Source organism: Cydia pomonella, chromosome 8 (assembly GCF_033807575.1).
Source record: "Cydia pomonella isolate Wapato2018A chromosome 8, ilCydPomo1, whole genome shotgun sequence".
Taxonomy (NCBI): domain Eukaryota; kingdom Metazoa; phylum Arthropoda; class Insecta; order Lepidoptera; family Tortricidae; genus Cydia; species Cydia pomonella.
The window spans coordinates 15,004,875-15,022,086 of NC_084710.1; the positions used below are offsets into that span (position 1 = coordinate 15,004,875).

Consider the following 17,212-nt stretch of genomic DNA (forward strand, 5'->3'; position numbering starts at 1 on the left):
GTTCCATTAAGTGACTTGATGTCTGTCTGCTCCGTTTGCTTTATACTTCAGCGAAATCAGTACTTATAAAATCTTGTGTGGTGGGTTCATTTTTTTATACCACGACGGTGTCAAGGACTATTTATTTTTATTTTCATATTAACTCAACACATAAGATAAGAAGTAGTTATGCGTCACAAAATTAAATAATAGGCTGTGCATGATATAGGTAATATCCGTACATAAGTACAAAGTACGTATTGTTGCACATACTGAATCATTAAATCTTCTAGCTAGAAACTAATTGACGCGTTAGGCGCTTTACTTAGTTATGGTGGTGTCCCAATTCTATTTGCTGCCCAAGATTATTGACCTAATTCAGACATTAACATATTCAAATGTACTATCACATATACAGATGTTCATTCAGGCAGTACGATATCACTGCGAATATATGTTCAAATTTCTAGAGGAAATGCAACAATAATATATATACATATATGCGAATATGTGTCCAAATTTCTAGAGGAAATACAATGTTGCGATCTTATATTGTTAGGAATTGAACTTGAAGTGCTTATTCTATTTGCTTTTACAAGGTGATATATTTTTTTAATATATTAACTTGTTTAAGACGGTTATATATATATTATGAAATGAAATAAAATGGTATATTTATGAAATACCTACTTATATTATAGTACTTAAATACCCTAAGTAATAGGCTGAATTTATTCGTCAATTTTTTGTAAACTTTAGGAAGATTTGTCCACATTATAATAACTACGCAGCGAGTTTTGCTGTGCGTATTACATTTGATGGTGTTCCTTTTAGGAAAAATAATAACAGGTCTGGAAATAGTTCGTTTCCGTGAGGGTGGTAGATCTAACCAAACCTAGTCTACTTTTCTGTTAGCAATTCAGGGTCAGTAAGAGTCGCAGTTCTAATCTTATCTAACCCACTTTTAGGGTAAAAGTCCGTTTCTGAGAGGGTCGCAGATTAAACCTAATCTAATCTAATTTTCCTAGTAGCAATAGCAGTTTTGTCTAACCTAACCTAGAAAGTAACGACTTTACAAAGTTTTTATCAAATGTTAGAAACAAATTGCAATAATTTCTTGAAATTATTTTAATTTTTTCACGTTTTTATCACCGCACCTCCCGCCAAAGAAACAAAGTTCATCCTCACTTTCTCGACACGTGGCAAACCAAGAACAAGCGGGCATCGCGCTCGTTTTTTCCCAGAACGTGCAAGTCAACGAGGGGGGGGGGGGGGGGCGGGTTTATGGTCGGCAACGCGCATGTAACTCCTCTGGAGTTGCAGGCGTACATAGGCTACGGAGACTGCTTACCATCAGGCGGGCCGTATGCTTGTTTGCCACCGAAGTAGTATAAAAAAAAAAGTTGTGGAATGAGCTACCTTCTGAGGTGTTTCCCTTGCGCTATGACATGGGGTTCTCCAAGAAGCAGGTATTTAGGGTTCTCAAAGATTGGCAACGCATAAGTGGCTCCTCCGATGTTGCTTATGTCCATGGGCGGCGATGACTGCTTCCCATCAGGCGGCTCGTCTGCACGTTTGCAGCCTATTACATAAAAATAAAATGTATTTTGTCTGGAGGCCATGGTCACTTTTTCTTTGTAAGTAGGTATATGTCTTTTATTTCGGTTTTAATCAAATAAGGCGATTAATTAAACTTTATAGCACGCATTTTTTAACAATTATTAATATACCTAAGAAATAAATGAATTTTAATATTTCATTTTATCATTATTTGTCAATGAGTATTTTACAAATTAAATTTTCTTTGTAAGTAGGTATATGTCATTTATTTCGGTTTTAATCAAATAAGGCGATTAATTAAACTTTTTAGCACGCATTTTTTAACAATTATTAATATACCTAAGAAATAAATGAATTTTAATATTTCATTTTATCATTATTTGTCAATGAGTATTTTACAAATTAAATTTGTAAAGCGGCCAAGAATTGTAATATACCATACGACTAAATACATTAATATTTTGTTTAATGAATTAGTTAAAACAGTGTTTTATGAATATTTAGAGGTATTTCGGAATAATAGTTCAATCAAATGTTGTTTTTAAAATTAATGTTTGTCATTTGTTATTTGTGAGATGTCACCGAAAGAAACCTGAACAATAAAATAATAATATGCGGCATCCGCTCTATTACACTAAGATAATAAAAAAACTTATCACGCAATAAAACAGTAAAAGCTATGAAGGCTTTAGTTTGCTACAAAAGCATATGAATAACGCGCGGAACTCATTCGTATGTGTGTGCCCTGAAAACTGCAATGCGTCTCAAATTCCGTCTCAAGTGACTTCGCATGCACCGGTATGGTTTACGGTCAAGAGGGCACGACACGTATCGCCGCGGTCCTAACGTATGCCATCAATTTTAGATGACCCAACCTGTATGTAGGACGTGGCTCACATCGCAATCAACCGAGCTGTTCATTTGCGTGTGCGTTGTCTAATACAAGATGCATTAGTTTGCTTGCAGTAAAGCACGGGCTTGACTAAATACGTGTTAATAATAGCTGAATAATGATAGCTTGATGCAAGTACATTTATGAAAGTTGTTATATAGCTACGGGATCATAATGTTGTGTTTTTTCTCAGCTATTGCAGAGATATCGTTTCGGGGCTTTAGTTAGTGTATAAGTACCATGTTAAAATAGGTATATAGTAACAATCAGAGATGGGCATTTCGTAATTGATTCCTGATTTCATGATTACTCGAAATTACTTTTGGAATCTGATTACCGGTTCCCAGATTACTTTGTAATCTGACTAGCTGATTACTAAGTACAATTACATTTGAGGAATCAGGAATCATCTGTTGGAATATTAAAATTACTAGTAATTGGGAACCAGTGTAGATTCGTTATTACAGGAATGGATTACTTGATTCCTTTCAGATTAGTTCAAAATATATTTTGTTATACATAAAGCTATATTTCTGACTACAGACGTAAAGTATATTTCGATTTACTATATAGATGCATCTTATTTGTATCCGGTGTGCAGATTTCAAAAATTATGCCCATTTGAAATCCAAAATGGCCATCATTTTCGAAATCTGTATTCCCTAAAACCTATAAAACGACATCCATGACGATTTTTATGGCATACTGCATGGCCGCCATCTTGGATTCCAAAATGGGCATAATTTTTCGAAATCTCCACTCCCTAAAACCTACAAAACGACTTCCATGTCGACTTTTATGAGATACTGCATGGGCGCCATCTTGGATTACAAAATGGTCATCATTTTCGAAATGTGCACTCCTGAAAACCTATAAAACGATATCCATGACGATTTTTATCACGTAGTGCACGGCCGCCATCTTGGATTTCAAAATAATCATTATTTTACAGTAATTATAGAGTTTCACACATAAAATGTATTTGTCTTCTGGGATAAAAACGAAGGAAATTATTTTGACATTAAGTAATTGTAATTTAGTCTGGATAATATTACGTAATCAGATTACTCGAGTAATTGATTACCGAGGAATCACGATTACACTTGTAGTTAGATATATTCAATTCCGAAGGAATCAATTACGCAAGTAATCGGCGGGATTGAATACAGTAATTTAGATTACCAAAGGAATCGATCACTAAGGAATCATGATTACTGTAATGTAATGTGTAATTTAATTCCAAAAGTAATTGATTACGCCCAACTCTGGTAACAATGTGGGTTATTTTGCCTGTGTCAATTTATCGTGAAACGAAAACTAGTTTAATATTTAATATTTAAACCTTATTCATATATAAAGCTGAGGTAGGTAAACTGATTTATTAATATCGATTAACGTATTGGAAATTCATTACTCTTTGTGAAGCTCACTCTCTACAATTTAAATATGATTTTTGTTGATACAGTAAAAGAATAAAAGAAGCTATTAATGCCAATATTTTTATATTTCACGTTATTTGGGTTTTCATTCCATATGGATGCAAGGCCGGTCATACATTGGATACGAATTTAGGTCGTAAGTAAATATACGGCACAGGTCGTACGAATATCGAGCGCCATTCAATACCTAAACGAATTATAATTTGGTGATATTAAAGTTAGTGTTACGAGTACTAGCGCGAAATCAGAAATCTCCATTGTATTATTTTGTTACTAGGTGACAGCGACTAGCATACACTAACTTGGTCACTTTTTCTTTAGTGCATGACTGTGACTACTAAAAAAATCAAAAATAATTTCATATAATAATTTGATTTGTTCTATCGCAGAATTTAGTGTAGAAATGTTGTTCGCATATGAAATGCGCTTGATTTCGTGTTCTACCTTTAATAATATCTCCATTACTACGCCTTTCAATTAAAAATGAGTGGTCAATACCACTGCATTCCCAATCTCTATCGCTCGTCTTTCAAAAATGTTATTTCGCTATTTTCCATAGATTTTCGAGTGACGAAATCGAGCGCTCGAAATTCAAAAATCGCCCCCCTGGTCTTTTTACGGATTTCAAATACTGGCATTGTATCTTAATATAAACGTGATACAAGAGAGTATTTTAACTCATAAATACACAAACACAGTCCTCATTCAGATACCCACCACAGCCTTCACGAGATCGTCGATATACCTCGGCCTTCCGAAGATGTTTTTCGCCAGATGACCGTCTTCCAATACCTATAAACCCCATCAATCATCTATTTTAAAAGTTATACATTTTCGCTCCTATTAATTCAAAATATAAGTTTGCTAACAAGTTATTAAAGCGCTTATTTGATAAATATTAAAGAAAAAATAAATTATTTAAAAAAGAATATAACAAATCCACTGACCCAGATAGATCAAGAAATTATATTATTTTGTATGCTATTCACGATGCTTTCTGCAATCTACAAAATAGTAAACGGACATGTAAATCTATCCCTATTCAGGTTAACCCCTTAATGGCGGCCCAAAGAGAAAATGTTCAATGCGCAAAGCTCGGTGCAAATTTGCGCGCTGGAGTCTGATTCTGTTTTAAGGTGCAGTAGGTTCAGCCAGCAGTTTTTGAAAAATCATAACGCTTTTTTAGATCGTTAGTTTGCCGTATACGTAATATGAATAATAGCATTTGATATGGTTTTCATCTCATTTTTTACAACTTTGACTTGTGTGGCTTGTTATCCAGTATCCGGCCTATCCGGCCATATTTTTACTACCCGGCCGAATACTAAATAATTATAAGGCACCTCACGCGGACCAATTAGTGCGAGCGGAATGCCTTATGAGACTTATGCAATTGCGGGTCACGGTGATAGTTGCTCACGGTTGGTCGTGTCAAATTTTCAAAATAGAATTGGCCGCCTAGTGATGCAAGTGTTGTTAGCTAAATCCGTTCAAATATGGATACGGAGATTCAAGCTTCCGACGATGTAGTCTATTGCACTCTTGAATATCGACGCGCCAACTCGAGAATATGTTGCAAATAAGACGCTTTAGCCATTTTGTGATTTGTGGTCCTTGAAATAAAATATTTAGTGTGGGTTATTTATTTTGCACAATTACACAATAGTAAACAATATGAATTAGTAGATTAATATATACTCTCTTATAATTAAGAAAAGCTAATTAGTAAAATGACTATAAAAATAAATTGTGGTTATTTTGAAATATATTTACATGCATAAACTTACAGTAGGTAGACCTAAACAACTGACGATTTGTGTTTGAATCAGTTTATCGCAGCAATAAGCCCAAGTATAAACTAACTGTAACTTCCGAAAACTTGATTCGTCCTAACTCCCAAGTTGCGACTTATACCGAGTTAAGCTAGTTTCACCCAAACACCATATTAAACACTTCATTGTGACTGGATTTTGCTATTGAGATATTCGTTTATTTTTTGTACATGGCGACGTTAATTGTCACCTATAAATAATTGCTTCCAGAATTGCAGAATGTATTCAATAAAAATACTAAATCGCTAAGAGCGCAAGAGGAACAAAATGATAAAAACAGATATAGTTAAACTACTTGTTTAATGTGAAAAATGTTAGCAATTATTGTAATAAAACAGACTGAAGCTCGCTTTCCTCGTGAAACTTCGCTTGAAGTATACTAATTATGAGGTCTATTTACTCGCGATTGTGATTTTTTGTATTAATTAAGCTTTTTGCTTTGTTAATTATCCTCGAGAACATTAGCCGACGAACGCGCTTGACCTCAAAATTGTTAGAGATATTGTTTGTTTATTCTCAAGAGGGTGTGTTGGGGAACAATAAGAACTTTTTGTAAACAAACGGCACTGGTAGCAGGTAATGAATATGCTGGAACAAAGCACCGAATGCGGCCCCTCATTAGCTATTCACTCGTTGTGCCTGCCTTAAAAATCATTTATAAAAGTCTTGATGAATGTTGGCCATCTTCATTTTATCTGTCTACTTTTGAACACGGTTAAAATGTTCAACACGTTTCTGTATCATATTTACGTAAATTAATCAACGTTTTGTTATAAATTAAATCATCATTTTAAATTGTTAGTCGCACAGTGGCTTATCAGCGGAAACCAACAATAAAAGCCATAATGATCAGATTACTTATTGGAGAACCATTGTCGTTGAAGCTATTCAGACATTTAAAAGTAATATGCAATGTTGTATTGAAAATTTATCCCATTGATTTACTTTGTTTGTTTGTTTGTTTCTGGCGAAGTTAGTAGTACTATTTAATAGCAATTATAAAATAAAATTGGAGTATGCTATCTACTGGCGATAAGTACCTAAGTAAATACATGGACGTCACTTTTTTGAAAATAGATTACATATTCAGTTTCTTATTTTCTTAAAAAGCCTTCATAACACCCATTCAAGGATAGGTATGTATGTCTAAAAAACGTCAAAGTCAACTTTCTCCGATTTAATATAAAAAAAAGTGGCCTTTCATCGAATTTTCAAGTTGTCGGTAACATTCAATGCTTTTCGTATTTTTAAGCAATTTAATACTTAATGAAATCATGAAAAGAAAAAAAAGCTTTACTTAACGTGTTATACCAATTAAATTGATGTGTATTTGTGATTATACGTATCAAGCACTAAACTTTTTCATTATTTTGCCAGTTTTGATATTCGTAATAGAAGGTTACCTAAAGTCTGTTATTTCTGCATTTTCATATTAGGACATTTAATGTTATGCCAAGTAGAGGACTACCATGTGGCACTAATTAAAATTGCAAATAACAGATTAAATACTCATCGCACCATTGATTGTTTATAACCTAATTGGATTAGTTATACTCGTAATAGTCGGGATTCAGGCCTACCACGAGGTAATTCCTTTTTTTCGGCTATATATTTGGGTGGCTCTTGTTCGTTATATCACTAACTTAGCGGCAGCATACCTTCACAATGCTTCACTATAAAATACTCGTTCTCCCTTTACCAGTATATACGTGTTCGATAAGAAAGAACTTGGTCATAAAAATCTTATGCTGATATAGGTACGTACCATATGTGACTGTGTGTTATCTTTCATTTGTAAATATAAAATTATGCTGAAGTGTTATAATCATAATCATGTTTCATTGTACCTAAATATAACAGTTGTTGAACTCATTTACCTATGGATAAAATTCATATAGGTGGGCTGCTTTTGCCACCGTGTATACTCGTTGCCATATCATCCCGAAAACAGACATCTTAACCGTCGAGAATCCACGAGGAGTCGGGCCCTATTTACATTCTGCGCATCTAGAATTCTGACAGTAATTTCAGACTGAGCTTAATAAATCAACATCTACAATTTGTGTGAACTAAGCATAACAGCATAAGTTAGTTGGCGATAAGTAAGCGTCTGGGGCGATTAAGGGAGGAGTTGTGATGCGACCTCGTGAGACCAAACTTGAACCGCACCATGCTTAGTGTTTTGCGATTATCGCTCTTTGTAGCTATTCTCTCTCTGTAGTCTACACTTTATGACGATTAAGGAGTACTTCTTTATTCAATTTTTATAATTGACCCCACTAACGATCATCGTAGTAAAGAACAGAATATGCAGAGTTTAGGTCTAGTTTGCGTGTTTTCGAAGATTTATTAATGAATTTTTTTACAGTGACATTAAGCGCTGAACTTACGATTTTAGTACTTTTTAGTATTTCACTTAAAAAAGTTGTTGGTATAATGTTTATATATTGTGTTGTTGTCGGAATCCCTCTAAACCATAATTTATATGGCGTATAAAAATGTTTAAATACCTAACAAACGTACACAATAATGCGCATATAACAATGGAATTTAATTTCTTGTCATTGTCATTAGTTTTGAGAGCCGCCGCTGTAAAAACTCCTAATAAGCCTTGTTTTTACTCAAAGTGCGAAATTAATTCAAATTAAGGTATCATTTAAAGAAGAAATATGCTTAAATGGAGCTGAACAGAATTCATTAAAAATAATTCGAACTCCGTTTTAACTTCTTTATTAAGTTACTGAATTTGTAGAATACAAATCTATTGTGTATACTTTGAGATTCAACTTGCAATAGATGTCCGAACTTTTAAGATAAATTGCTGGATTACAGTAGATTGCTTCTCAGGTTTTGTTACTGCCTTATTTTGAGGCAGTATGGTTCAAAATAGTTAGCTTTCGAGTTCGAAAGTAGATCAGTGGATGTCGTGGTATCAGACGATGCGATTATATCCATGTAAGTTCTAAAAGTACGAGTAGATATGGGAGGTATGTAGCTTAAATTCATCATACATATTATGCAAAAATGCACTTACTATACCTACAACAAGAAATTATCGATTCATCGTATTATGTCAATCACGGACATAGAAAAATATCAAAGACATAGGTACATAAATTAAGTTCAACAGAAAATATACATTATGGAATGCTGCTAGAAATTCTATCTTTTTGCAACTATATGGACATTTTAGCAGCTCAATAAACAACAACAAAAAACTAAATGTCATAACTGGTTTTGTTTTTTTTAGTAATCTATCCAGTTACCTCTTTCAGATAACTACGTCATTTAAATCAAATTTATTCTGTATTAAACCCATATCCGACTAAGTCTTTCGAATTAGATTGTAAAACTACTTACTAGCAGAAAACGTGTTCGTGGGTATCAATTCATTTCTTTATATCTCAATTGGAGTCGGTATGCAGAAACTCAAACTCTGGGTCATAAAACGGGAGGGTTAGCGGATACCAGCAAAAGGTCGTGTGTATAACCATCCTTATGCAAATGTAACGGTAACATGCCTTTAGGGTCAATAAACTGTTACCTACTCACTTTTATGACACGATAAGTCGCTTTTACCGTCTTATGTCTTCCCCCATAAGGCTTTTTAGGTCACGTAGTAGTAATTTTCTGTTTTAATGTTTTTCTCTGTTTGTTTCAGATTGTTGGTACATCGTAACAAAGAAATCATCGTTGAGGTATGTGCCAATGATATAACTATAGTTATTGTCCTTACGGTTTTTTTATAGCATGATTAATAATTTGTTAGTTACATCGAACTTGTACAAATCATAAAAATACAATCCGTAAGTAAACTGATATAATGGACTTTGAGAAAGTTTTCAAACATGCACAGAAGCTGATGTCTCAAATAGTTATAATCCCTTGTAGGGAAAGTATTCCAAAGATTGAAATGTATCCGTTACCTCCAAGAACGCCCTTTCCGAACAAAGTAATAGAAGTGACCCCTTGTTTCTTGCTCTTTAACTCTCTCTCTCTCTTACCACTCTTTAACCGTTATTATTAAGAGAGTGAAGGAGCCCGCAGGCGCCCATGCCCATATCCCAGTATGGGGCCTCAGTTCGACGAACACGATGTGTTCGCGAACAACACTCAATTTCGTAGATACTACTAGTATTATATACATAAAATAATACGAAGACTCTACTAAACTTTTACCTAATAGTAGTGATCGCCACACAGCTTCGTTTGTAACTGTATATTGTTTGTAAGTATTATTTCGGGATCATTAATAGAGTAGGTACACAAAGCAAATTTATATGATCGCTAGATTAGAAAAAAATATGATGAGTGAAATTTTGAAAATTCCTGTAAAATAAAAGAGGAGGGAATGGAGATATTTTTAGTTTAAGTTATTATTTTGTTTAATATTAATACTTTGAGCGACCATTAAAACAGTAAGCTGCAAAGATAACTGGCCCCCCTACAAATAAGTTTATATGCAGAGGGGATCATTTTTCCCTGCTGCTTATTGTACATGGGAAAAGTTTCGGTGATTGAGTTTATACAGGATGGGCAAATAAGAAGTAATATTTTGTTTTTAAATTGTAACTATATTACGTTCAAAGATTATTATGTAAGTATTGTTTTTAAAATATATTATTTCAGGATTAAGTTAGTTTATATATTATATAGTTACTATTATTGTATAATTTAAGAAAACAAATTTACTAACATAATGTCCCACATATGTCCACTTTTAACAGCAGGCAAATTTAAGTCCTTATCATCGCAATTTTCAGGATAGTTTAGCACTGTTTCGGCGTTATCTTAGTAAATTTGTGTCGGATAGTCGGTTTTAACTATTTAAATTTCATCAGCTTGTTAGCATAGATACGTTATTTTAGATATAGCCCCCACAGAAATATGTTAGGAGCTGCAAAATTTAGGGAATTTGGGTGGAAATCACTGTAACTTTTTCTCGAAATTAACCGAGCATACATCGTGTTTTAAACAATACAAACATTTGAGAAAAAGTGCTTGCAGAGTTAGAAGTTTGGCAGAAATTATCTACCGTATACAGTTGCCAACCCTGAATAATATATTTATGACCAAATAAGTTTTGCACGTAATATAATTAAAATTAAAAATACAAATTGTATCACTCTTATTTCCCCATCCTGTATATACACACATACACACAGTACAGTACAGTATACATATACAGGTACATACAGGTAGGAACTCCTTGCCTGTTATTATATTTTGCCCACTAGAATCCGATGTCTGCTTACATATGTAAGCATAATAATTCAAAAAGGGTAAGGGTGATAATTCAATATCAATGCAGCTGACAGAAATGTGTATCGAATATTAGTCGAAATTCATTGAGTTCTCTGTAAATGTTATTTGAGGTTGTGCAGTAAAGAGGATTTGTATTATTAATTATGGTCTATAATACTGCCTGGTTTGAGGTCGGAACTATAAAGTTGCGGATCATTCTACGGGTCTATTATCAATGAATCAGATATAATAATAGGTAGAGCAAAACGTTTTTAAGAGTTTTAAGTATTTGTGCTGATTAGTATACATAATATTAGTCGAAATTCATTAAGTTCCTCGAGTATATGAACACAATAAATATTTATCATATTTTCAACATTTCACTAGAGCATTAATGACTCGCAAGTACAAAAACATGTTCATGCGAAATACCAAAACCGTACACGCGCACGACCGACAGGGTCCGACGAGGGTCTGAAGGTTTTTGTAGATATGATATGGACCCTTTGTATGTTAACAACTTTAATATCTTGAGTGCTACTGATAGTGAAATCATTTTAATGTGAATTATACTCGGGACTCTATTCATGTAATAGGTACAGTAAGCCTCAGATATAACTGACCTCCCCCGAACACATGTTTCTATGCATGGGTGGTCAGTTTTCTCTGCAGCTTACTGTACATACATAGATACGATTATTTATATTATCCCGTTTTATCAAATAATGTTTTTCCAAAGAAAATGACTTTTGTAAACTAAAATCCTTATGTTCAAACAAAATATTGAAATAATTAATATAAGGGTTTATTTGCTTTTATTATTTTTATTCAAGTTAATACATTAACACTTTGATTTTAAACAAGTATAGTATTTTACTTATATCCTACTAGGTTCGTGTGAGTTAGTGACAGTTAAAAAAAGCCATTACTCCCGTGCTCCCGCTGCGCTTGCTTGCAATAACACGCTACCTACTGCGCAAGTGTGATTAAAAAATAATAGAGCACCATTGAGTATTTTATTGGTAGCAGATAATATATACGGGATGATTCAGGAGACGTGATCAGGATGAAGCCTGCGCATTTATTAAGTTATAAGCAGCTGTTTCGTACCGGATTTTTTTGTGAGATTAACTTTTATTTATTTTTTCTGTACAAAAAAAGTTTTAATTTATTTTCGACATTTATGGTCACCCTATTTGTTTTATCAATAACAACAAGTGTCCAAAAGAATGTCAACGGATTTTGGTTACTTTTGAAAAATCGTATCTCACTCATGTGTGACATTTTATTTCCTTTATAATCAAAGTGCTGTCACAGCGGTTGAATAGGTTTTATCACTGTTAATTAAGTGTTGTACCTCCATGATTGTAGATAATAAATCTTTATAAAAAAAATACGTGATCGTTTTACTTAAATATGATGGTGAACGATCCATTAACATTTACTGATTGTGAATTACCCTGTAAATATAGTAACTATGCCGTAAATTTACATATTTTTACTTTAGTTCATACCAGATGACATTATAAACTATTTTATTAATATTTTCATACACCCACAAAGACTAAATAGCTAGATCCTGTTCAAACATCTTGTAAAACCGAAATTAAATAAAAATTCGCGGTCGATAATCGTCTAAGCATGCCACCCTCAATACTGCTGACCCAAAGGGCTTGACATTTAGGGTCCCCCAGCCTTTTAACGCATAAGCTGAGGACTCTTCAAATCTTCGCAGATTTTTTTCCATACATCCCAATAAGTTAATAGAATTAAAAAAAAACTAAGCATTGAGAAATTTAAGCAATGAAGAAAAATACTTATTTAACAAAATAGTTGTTGTTTTCTTTAAAAATAATACCGTAAATACCATTTGATTGTGTCAGGCGTCTTAAAACAAGGCAGTACACTGCACAAACGACCGGAGTAAGAAAGAAGTAGAAAAAGGTTTTCTAAGTAAGACAGTACGGCTCACAATAATAATGCCGTACAACACAATGGAACACCTTTTATTTGTATTTGCTTCAGTCACCTCTAGGAAAATTTACAGTTGTATGATTTATTGAGTTTTCGTTCACTCGGAAACGAGAGAGGATAATTTTCAAATTTTTATATTTCATATTTTAAACCGGGGATTATCTATAAATAAAGCATATAAATATATTATTTTCTGTCTCGCGACGAATTGTCACGTGTCGTGATTATGCCATATATAGATATACAGGATGATTCAGGAGACGTGAGCAGGATCAAGCCTGCATATTCGGTAAATTATCAGCAACTGTTTCGTACCAGTATTTGTGAGATTAACGTTAATTTAATTTTTACTGTTAAAAAAAAAAGAGTTTTATTTTATTTACGATATTTATGGTCACCCTCTTTGTTTTATCCATAATAAGTGACAAATTGAATGTCATCGGAGTCTGGTTACTTTTATAAAATCGTATCTCACTCAAGTGTGACATTTTATTTTCTTCATAATCAAAGTGCTGTCATAACGATTAAAGAGGTTTTATCTTTGTTAATTAAGTGTTGTAGGGTGTCCACGATTGTAGATAATCAAATTAGTCCTTAAGAAAAAGTTAAATAACAGATAAAAAGCGTGATTGTTTTACTTAAATATGATGGTGAACGATTCATTAACATTTACTGATTGTGTAGGCTTAGTCCAGCTCACGTCTCATGAATCACCCTGTATAGTACCATATTTATTTCACTTGGGCAGCTTTATTTATATTAATTAATTAGTATTTATTTAAATAAAATCAGCAAATTAATAGGTGCTACGGGTTTTCAGAAGCGTCGCTGATAAAGACTATCGAAACGTGGGATTAAACATACGTATTTATATGTTAATTTAATTCCAGTTGCTTTAACTTTAATGCTCCCGTCTTCTTAATGGCATGCACTGTTACGACCACAGCGTTTAGAGTAATTTAACTGCCGTTTATACGTAGCCTTCTTATGCTTTTAGTTAAAGTTTTATTCCCCCGTTAACTGAGAGGGCATTATTATCCATAAAATATTTCACTTAGAACGCCAAACTGTTATTTGCGACATTAATTATTATTTATTATCTCTGCTATAAAAAATGGTCTATTGTGTACCAGATTACACAACAGAACATTTCTTCAAGGACAGTTGAGTATAATCTACCTTTAAGTGCGCCCTTGATGTCAAACGATACGTTGCTCTAGGAGAGCTATTGTATCTAGTGTACTGACACGATACCCGTGTACGTACATATAAGCACACATTTTAATGGGCCGGCGCGGCGTGGTGTTGAATTGCCTGGTGAACAAACACTGACACGCGCGAGCTGTTCTGTCTAGTTTTACATTTAATTAACTTGTTATATGCCAGTAAAATCGAGAATTTCCCTTAATATTAACGTAATTAATCGTGCTCGATTATTCGTGCTGCGTGTGCGAGTAAATGTGCTGAAGTGGATCGAAGTTGGCCATTAACATCATTTAGGACGAGTTACATCAAAAATGACGCTGGCAGTCTAACTTTTCTTGCAATTCAATAAAAACCAAAGTAACTCTTATAAACATTAAATATGAAACATACGAATTTAACTGCAGACCAGAAAAGTAAGAACCTCTTTTTTAGACTTTTCAAGTGATGACTACATAGCATCCGACATAAAAAAAAAATTACAGTGCACAAAATTTGCCTACACAATTATTCAAAGGACAAGTTTTAAAAATAGATACATACACTTGTTACATTCAGTAATGAATAAATAAATACTATAGGGACATTCTTACTCAAACTTAATTAGTCCCACGGTAAGCCAAGAAGGCTTGTGTTGTGGGTACTTAGACAACGATATATATAATACACAAATACTTAAATACATAGAAAACATCCATGTCTCAAGAACAAATATCTGTGCTCATCACACAAATAAATGCCCTTACCGGGGTTCAAACCCAGGACCATCGGCTTCACAGGCAGGGTCACCACCACCACCACCAGACCAGACCGATCGTCAAATTATGACGACTGACAACTTTGTTGATTTTATTATATCCGTACCATAAAGCATTTGCAATAAAGGCGCTACTAACGAAGTGCATTCATGAAATAATGGATACTGTACTGCTTGTGCAACAAAGCAGCGGCTCAAGTATTCATAAACCTTTGTAACAATGACGCTAACTTGACTCGAGCTCGAGCTTGAATTTACTATTACTATTAATATTTCATAAATCGCGTTTATTACTTATTTTTTACATTTAATTAATTGTTTACACCTTCGTGTAATTTCATAAAGTAGCGAACATCACAAGGACAACCTTCCAATATTGCGAATAACGCTTGAGTGAAGTCTTTTAATTAAGCCGGGTTGTAAGCGTTCACGTCTGTGTGGGCGTGCGGAGCACCCCATCAATTTCTGCTTGACTTCTGATTGTTTGAGGCAACCTCGTTAGCGTACGACGGACGGCGGACCGACCCTCCGACTGTCGAGATAATCCTAGCCCTGCTTTCTTTATCATATCATAAAGCTGTGCGTAAGAAGGTGAGACCGACCCTGATTGCATTTGCAGCGACGGCGGCAAACTTCCTATTTTATTTAGACTTTTTCTCACACTAAGTATACGACGTGGTAACTTTCCCGTAATTATTAACAACGTAATAAAATGAAACAAAAGCCTGTTAAGCGACACGATTTGGTTTTTACTAGCCGTTCTTAATTAATTTTCCTCTTCAGCAAAAAACCTTTAGACCCGTCGTCTGCCGTAATCAAAAATTTATTGGTCCTTACTTTCAGGCTCATTTTCGCTGAGTCGACAACATTTTTCCGAATTGTGCTGGCTACACGAGCATAATCTTTGTAGTCATTGAAACAATTTACAATTTTAAAAATAATTGAGTCTTATATATAGATTTAGGGTTTAAATTTGCTTTTTCTGTAATTGATCTATTATGAATTTTTGATATTAAAAAAAATATTTCGAAAGTTGGTAGGTACATAATTATAGTTATATGTATCTACATTAAATATACCGAAGCATCCCTATTTCTGTTTCTTTTTAGTAATTTGTTCTTACATATTCTATTACTCGACAGAAAAGGGTACACAATAAATAGCGTTGAAGACCAAATCCATTTCAATCTTTATTGGGTATATTTGGGTGTTTTATTAAAGTAATTTGTTTAGGCATTTCTTATAAAGAATTACAACCCGGTAAATTTTTCTATAGAAATTACCGGTACATTACCGATTGCATTCCTATTTAATAAGTACATATATTTAAATTATACAGGTATGATTTTGCGACGCCACTGCTTACCTTAATGTCTCTAGATGGTTGCTCAATATTATACACATTGAGAATTATTTTTAATGTGTACATATAACTGTATGATACAGTTATAGTGTATTTAACGCACCTATAAATATACATAATAAGTAAATATAGAAAACAAAACTGACGACTGACGCTTCATTCTCTCCACTTAGTTTTTCTTGAACAACCCCGCCCTCAACTGTAATGATGTGAAAATAAAATATTATTTGTCAAAGCAAATTTGCAATGAAGAAATACGTTCATTTGCGTCGCAGAGTAGATTTAATATTGCTCCGCAGCCACCGACTCTTTAAATGAAAGCAATATTTCCTGGGAAACTTGAACTTTGTTGCGTCAAGATTAGTTTGGTTCTGTCAGATAGGTAACAGCAGTAATCTAAAGGGAGTATCCATTCTCTGAATATTTGAACAAGTTGGATATACTTTGTATCTTATTAATCCCTCACTTTCTGTCCAGTGAAGTGAGGAGGAAAATGTGTTTTTCCTGCTCCGTATTTTCAGATTATTTACTACCTTTTTTCTGCGGCTTTGCAATCTGGATATAAAGTAGGGAAACATCGTGTTTCGTGCATGGATTCTCAAAGCATAAATTTATACAAATTAAAAATTAATGCTTTATTCTTTCTAGGGCAATAATATTATTATCACTTCCTGATTTGTTGTGATCATACGAGAATGCAAAATGAAATTAATATTAATATTTAACATTTGAGAATGGAATATTATTTACTTTATATCTCTGTTAGCAAATTAGATGTCAGCATTGTGAGTAATACTTATCCATAGTTTTTAACACTTGCAACTAAGGTAATTCTATTAACCCTGAATGCACTTTTTTCATTTCTAATAATGTCCGCGTTGATTTCGATTCGTTTGGCACTTGTCAAATCATTTATATATGAGTGCGAGATTCTAAAGCCTGAATGCCATTCTAGTTCGTATTTAAAAT

At 33.6% G+C, this 17,212-nt stretch overlaps 1 protein-coding gene across 11 annotated transcripts in view; it reads left to right on the plus strand.

Moving 5' to 3' along the window:
• LOC133520663 (poly(rC)-binding protein 3) overlaps positions 1 to 17,212 on the plus strand; it is a 243,776-nt gene that overhangs the window by 65,550 nt on the left and 161,014 nt on the right. For 10 of the 11 annotated variants that reach the window (XM_061855247.1, XM_061855243.1, XM_061855242.1 and 7 more), the window contains one exon: positions 9,364 to 9,400. The exons of the other annotated variant lie outside the window; for it this stretch is intronic. The gene's annotated coding sequence lies outside the window, so the exon portion shown is untranslated. The remainder of the gene's footprint in view (positions 1 to 9,363; positions 9,401 to 17,212) is intronic. 11 annotated transcript variants of the gene reach the window in all.